Source organism: Silene latifolia, chromosome 6 (assembly GCF_048544455.1).
Source record: "Silene latifolia isolate original U9 population chromosome 6, ASM4854445v1, whole genome shotgun sequence".
Lineage (NCBI taxonomy): Eukaryota > Viridiplantae > Streptophyta > Magnoliopsida > Caryophyllales > Caryophyllaceae > Silene > Silene latifolia.
In genome coordinates this window covers 106112034-106118947 of record NC_133531.1, presented here as the reverse complement: position 1 = coordinate 106118947, position 6914 = coordinate 106112034, and the positions used below count along the sequence as shown (strand labels likewise).

The following is a 6914-nucleotide window of genomic DNA, read 5'->3' as shown; positions in this document are numbered from 1 at the left end:
TCCTAAAATAAGTTATATATTTGTTTTTATAGATCCTTTATCTTATAAATTATCCCTAGTGAAATCTTGGCTATTATTACATGGTACGAGCTGTATATTTTGCGATAAGATTTTTAGGCTGGCCTATATTATTCGATTATAGAATTAACACAATTGACCCGACTTAAAATGATTAATTTTAAATTGTAGTTACTATTTAGTGTTAGTTACGTTAAAATAAAAAATATGACTAGTTAATAACTAACTATCAACAATTAAATCTAATTTATAAACGGGTAATTCTTCAAAATTCTCTCTTAATCAATAACGAGGAACCTAAAACAACTTGACCCTGCTCGAACTTAGTTATATATGCGACACACTGGAATTGTCCTGGTCGACCTAACCGAATTGACCTGTTTTCCACGTCTAGACGTAAGTGATTCGAAATATAGTATAATAATTGTCAAGATAAAAAATTAAAATGACTATCTAGATGATAATAACGGATCGAAAAAGTTGGAAAAATAGAAGAGAAATACACATATCAAACAATTAACTTCCGTATTTATGAAGTGAAGACTCGTGTAACTTACATTGATGTGTTTTTTTTGTTCGTTTCAAAGCCCGATGAAGTTGTACGCATAAGGTTCATCGACACTTTTACATTTGAATTTCTCAAAATGCATTAATGCTTCTTTGCTCGCAAGCTGAAATGACAAGGACGTTTCTATCACCATGAAAATTTTTAAATCATCTTTGTCCACCCTTATAAGCCTAATTATCCCAGTTTCCTTATTTTAGAAGTTTACACACTTTTCACATGTCCTCTTGTAGTGTCTTAAATCTGTTGTTTTCTTTTTAATATTTAAGTTGAACGAAAAGTGTGTTATTTGAACGATTTATATTTCCTACTTGTGTTTTAATTTATTATTATTTTTGCAAACGGTTCATGCTTTGCTTCTTTGATAACAAGGACAAGGTGAAGTGCGAGAAAAATAATAACTTTAAGATTACCTTTCCTCTGAGAAAAATATACATAAAAATGCATGTAAAAAATTTGTTGTATCTACTGTGAGTAATAATTTGTCAATCATAACTTCAATATTTCTTTTCTCTTAGGAAAAGTGTATTTGCTATAATTTTGTTAGGACATTTAACCAAACAATGTTGTGTACTATGTTCATCTATTGTCTGTTCTTTCTCTTTTGAATTTTTTTTGTCCTATATCCATTTGTTGTTTATCCAAGGACTACGATTTGTTGTGGAGACACTTCATTATTCTCTAAGTTTATTTTGCAGAATTCTGTCACTTATTAAGCTATACGGGAAAGGCTATTCTTCTGAATTATAGTTATTGTAGTTCCACTTTCACTTACTTGCCGCCTGGGTAGATGGATTCGTTTGCTTGGGCAGAAGTTAAACTACAAAAGGATCATCAATCATGACTTCGGAGATGGTGTGATTTCATCTTGCTAAAGAATATATGATAATGGAAATCAATTAATATGGCAGAAGAATAACGACAAATCAACAATGAGGTTATATAAATGTAGTAGCTTTGTATTCTATTAAATTAAATTTTCATCTCTTGTTTAATATAATTAGAGTTATCCTTTGTGTGTACTTTTGCTGCGAATCATTGGTATTACATATAAGTATATAATTAATGTACAAAAATGTTGAGACATTACCATTTTCAATTTCCAGGACATTTCCAATGCTTGTAGAAAGATCTTGGGAATGCAGCGATTTGTACCAATTGGTTTAGTAATCGACCAAATAGCGCGACTATAGCACCATGCACGCTACTTTGTCGATCACTAACCAATTAGTCTACATCGACTGTTTTAAAATAATAGTAATAGTGGCATATGTCAAAACAATAGACAATATATAAAATTTTATTTTTTGTCAACTCACCGTTTATTGGTATTAAAGACTAAACTACTGAATCTAGATGTCGATCGATAGAACATTGTTTAGTTTTTTAGTCTTGTTAGTAAATTCTCATGTTCTATGACGAGTATATATATAATACCTATGAGTTCAAAAATATCTTCTGAAAATGGAAAGAATACTCGAATACGTTAAATGTAAAAGTCATATGTCGACTATGGACGTGGATTATTTGAATATAAAGTATTCTTGACTCTATGACATGCCTCTAAATACTGTGAACCTTTTCCTATGAAGGTAGTCTGAGAAAACAAACCATTGTCTAATTTGGAGTATCAAAACAATGATCCTAATTGTCAAGGTTGGCAGAAGAAGCGTGATATTTTTGTCTGTTTAATTCCTATTTTGTTATTTGTCTTTTTGATTATCTTCCAAATATGTGGTGAATGTATATAATAATATGATATTTTAGTTTTACATTATTTTAAACTTCCAAATTAATATAATTAAATCTCAATTTCAATCAAGGTCGTAGTGTCGACTACTATAATCTAATGTTGGTAAAATGCAATCAGTGTTGCATTATAATTGTCAGATATGAATTGAGTAACACGACATTCTATGTCTAGTTTTTTTCTGGCGTGTGTCTTGTACCTCCTGGCAATATAACTATGAAGCAGACTAAATATTTAATGTACTTTAAAGTTGGTTCAACGTTACGCGTTGTAGAGTATTATTGTTACGATGTTGACAAGTTCATATGTGTTAGTGGTGTTGTTACCTAGTGTCTTACTTGACGTATTAATATTAATAACATGTTATAAAGTGAGAATTTTGGTTCATGAAACTCTGCTCAAAGTTTGCCTATATTTGAATATTGTGAAGGTAAGCGCTTGCAGTCAAATATACCAAATACTGGAAAAATTACACAATAGTCAATTTTGCCTAAATCGTTTATGCAATTACTATTTATATTGATACAACTGATTATCAAACACTTATCTATTTTCTTTGTTAGACAAATTTAAAGATAATATTTTGAGATAGATTTTTATCTTTCCTAAAATAAGTTATATATTTGTTTTTATAGATCCTTTATCTTATAAATTATCCCTACTGAAATCTTGGCTATTATTATATGGTACGAGCTGTATATTTTGCGATAAGATTTTTAGGCTGACCTAAATTATTCTATTAGAGAATTAACACAATTGAGCCGACTTAAAATGATTAATTTTAAATCGAAGTTACTTTTTAGTGTTAGTTACGTTACAATAAAAAATATGACTAGTTAATAACTAACTGTCAACAATTAAATCTAATTTATGAACGGGTAATTCTCCAAAATTCTCTCTTAAGTAATAACGAGGAACCTAAACAACTCGACCCTGCTCGAACTTAGGTTTATATGCGACACACTGGAATTGTCCTGGTCGACCTAACCGAATTGACCTGTTTTCTACGTCTAGACGTAAGTGATTAGAAATAGAGTATAATAATTGTCAAGATAAAAAATTAAAATGACTCTCTAGATGATAATAACGGATCGAAAAGTTGGAAAAATAGAAGAGACATACACATATCAAACAATTAACTTTCGTATTTATGAAGTGAAGACTCGTGTTAAGAATTTACATTGATGTGTTTTTTTTGTTCCTTTCAAAGCCCGATGAAGTTGTACGCATAAGGTTCATCGACACTTTTACATTTGAATTTCTCAAAATGCATTAATGCTTCTTTACTCGCAAGCTGAAATGAAAAAGACGTTTCTATCACCATGAAAATTTTAAATCATCTCTGTCCACCCTTATACGCCTAATTATCCCAGTTTCCATATTTTAAAAGTTTACACACTTTTCACATGTCCTCTTGTAGTGTCTTAAATATGTTGTTTTCTTTTTAAAATTTAAGTTGAACGAAAAGTGTGTTATTCGAACAATTTATATTTCCTACTTGTGTTTTAATTTATTATTATTTTTGCAAACGCTTGATGTGACCAATATTTGAGCATATTTAGTCCTTGAATTAGCCTCGTTCCTATGCTTTTTAGTGCATAATTGGGTCATTTACTATCTTTAGTCCTTTGTTTTTCATATTCTTTGAGGTTTTGTTTCCTTGGTAGGAGAGGAGTGCAAACCTTGCATTTTCATGGCAAAATGGAGCTAAATTGATCGAATCTAATGACCAAGCATCAAAGTAAAGACAAGACTAGAAGGCCTTTATAAATAATGTAGTAGATGGGCAATGATGAAGAAGATCCTTGCATCTCTGACAAGATCCTTGAGGATTGTTGAAAGAACAAAAGTAGAAAAGTAGACCCTAATTTATGTACCTAATCCGCACTATAAATACCCCATTGCACTAATTAGATTATGACCAATCCTTAATATTATTTATGTTCTTCCTAATCTCATTTTAATCTTGTAATCAACTTTTAATTAAGCATTAGTACAAATCTCATTTCCTTAATTTCTCTATTGTTCATCCTTTATTTTGGGTAATTGAAGATTATTTGGGGTTTATTTGGAGGATTGGCAACCTTAAAATCATTCATCAAATACTTCTATTATTCTTTGCTTATTATTTTGGAATCATCATTAGGTATAATTCTCTTAATTCCTTTTTAATTATTGTTAATCATCTTCATTTATTCATCATGTTTTGCTTTGTTAATATGATTGACAACCTTGTTAGCATGTTAAACTTGATAATGAGTGAGTAGTTTCCTTAACTAGGGTTAATGGGGAATTAGGGGAAACCAACATGAGGATTGATTCATGCTTAATCTAATATGCTTTCATAATTAATTTGTTTGCTTGTTGTGATTTTAACTTATGCACATGTTATGTTTGATGAAATGCGAGCCTATGAATCCTTGCATTTTTTTACCCATCACTTATCTTTTCAGTGAGACTTGTAAGACATAAACCAACTTGAGTCTCATTAGACCATGCATATTGTTGGATAGGGAGGACTAAGTCGACTTGTAGGTGTTGTACAATCTAATCGATTCGGCTCCGGGACCCAAACCTTCCTAGGGATTGTAAGATATACACTAACTCGGTCCCATCACAACAATAATTGCTTGCATCTAGTTGAAAACATATTTGTATAATCAAATCCCATGAATCCCCTATGAACCCATGACACCCTAGTGCTTTTAATCATTTGCTTACATCTCATTTTAATCATCTTGCTTGTTTATTTACATTGTTATTTAGTTTAGTGATCTTCTTATCTCAACCCAAATTGTGACACCCTTAGACACCACTACTTGCAATTGAAAATCCTACATCAATACCCGTCCCTTGGGATCCGATCTTTACTTACCTCTTTACTAATAGTAGAGTAGTTTGTGAAGTTATAAATATTGTTTTGGTCTAGGTGCTCCTAATGACAAGTAATCGAAAAATAGTCTCAACTCCGACCAAAAAATGGTGCCGTTGCCGGGGACGGTGTTAACTTGATTTGATTTTCTTTGATTGTTATTAGTTGTGTGTTTCTTTGCCTTGGGGAAGTAAAACTCCTCAAGGTTTGTTCTAATTATTTTCAAGTTATTCGATATTTTGCAAGATGGATATTATAAATTATTTTGTTGAGGACCACTTGAGTATACCTTTCTTCAAAGACCCCATGAAAGCCTTGGAAGCCTTAGAAGCAAGTGAGGCCAAAAATAAGCATTGGGAATTGGAGGTAGATCTTCTTGAGACCGCTCTAGCCAACAAAGAACTTACTCATGAGCAATCCGAATTAGTACAGAACATCTTTGTGGAAGCATATCAACCCATGGAACGAGAACAAGCAATCGTAGAGGACATCATACAAACTGAAGAGCAAGAGGAATTTGTCATGGAATTTGATTATGATGAGATTAGTGAGCTTGAAGAACAAGTTGAATATGCCATGAGAATGGAATGTCTAATGGAAATGGAGCAAGTTCTTAATGAACCTTCAATGGAGGAAAGTGAGGTACAAGTTCCAACTTTAAAACCTCTTCCCCCAAATTTGAAATATGCTTATCTTGATAAATCTAAGACCAAACTCGTGATTGTTAATGACAAACTTGATGAGAACCAATTGGGAAAATTGCTTGATGTGTTGAAACAACATGAAAAGGCTATAGGTTATAGTCTAGATGACCTTAAGGGGATAAGTCCCAATTTTTGCATGCATAGAATTCATCTAGAAGAGGACCATAGACCTACCATCCAATCTCAAAGGAGATTAAACCCCCACATGCAAGAAGTTGTTAAAGGAGAGGTTATGAAATTACTTGATGCGGGAATCATATATCTCATATCGGACTCTTTGTGGGTTAGCCCCGTTCAAGTGGTACCTAAGAAATGAGGTAACACGGTGGTGACAAATGAAAAGAATGAGCTAATACCCACAAGGAAGATCACCGGTTGGCATATGTGTATTGACTATCAAAAATTGAATTCCGCAACAAGAAAGGATCATTTCCCCCTACCATTCATTGACCAAATGCTTGAGAAGCTAGCCTCTAACAAGTTCTTTTGCTACCTTGACGGGTATTCGGGATTCTTTCAAATCCCTATACACCCGGATGACCAACACAAGACCACCTTCACATGCCCTTATTGTACTTTTGCTTATAGGAGAATGCTTTTTGGCTTATGTAATGCCCCCGCTACTTTGACTCGTGCTTGCATAACCTTTCTCTTGTATTGCAAAAATGTGAAGATGTTAGTCTCGTTTTGAATTGGGAAAAGTGTCACTTTATGGTCAATGAAGGAATTATTTTGGGTCATTTAATCTCGGAAAGGGGCATCGAGGTCGATAAAGCTAAGGTTGAGGTGATAGAGAAACTCCCACCTCCCATGAATGTTAGAGGGGTGAGAAGTTTTCTCGGTCACGCGGGTTTTTATCGCCGTTTTATAAAAGATTTCTCAAAAATCGCGAAACCCCTCACTCAACTCTTACTTAAAGATGCCTAATTTCATTTCACTAATGAGTGTGTTGAAGCCTTCAATAGAATTAAGGAAGCACTAATCTCGGCACCGATCATTCAACCA

The 6914-nt window shown here is 32.8% G+C and overlaps 1 long non-coding RNA gene across 1 annotated transcript; it reads left to right on the top strand.

The window, feature by feature from the left end:
• Positions 1–425: 425 nt before the first annotated feature.
• LOC141587071 (uncharacterized) lies at positions 426–1686 on the top strand. The gene is made up of 2 exons (XR_012519695.1): positions 426–961; positions 1282–1686. It is a non-coding gene; the product is annotated as an uncharacterized LOC141587071 (long non-coding RNA).
• The last annotated feature ends 5228 nt before the right edge of the window (positions 1687–6914 follow it).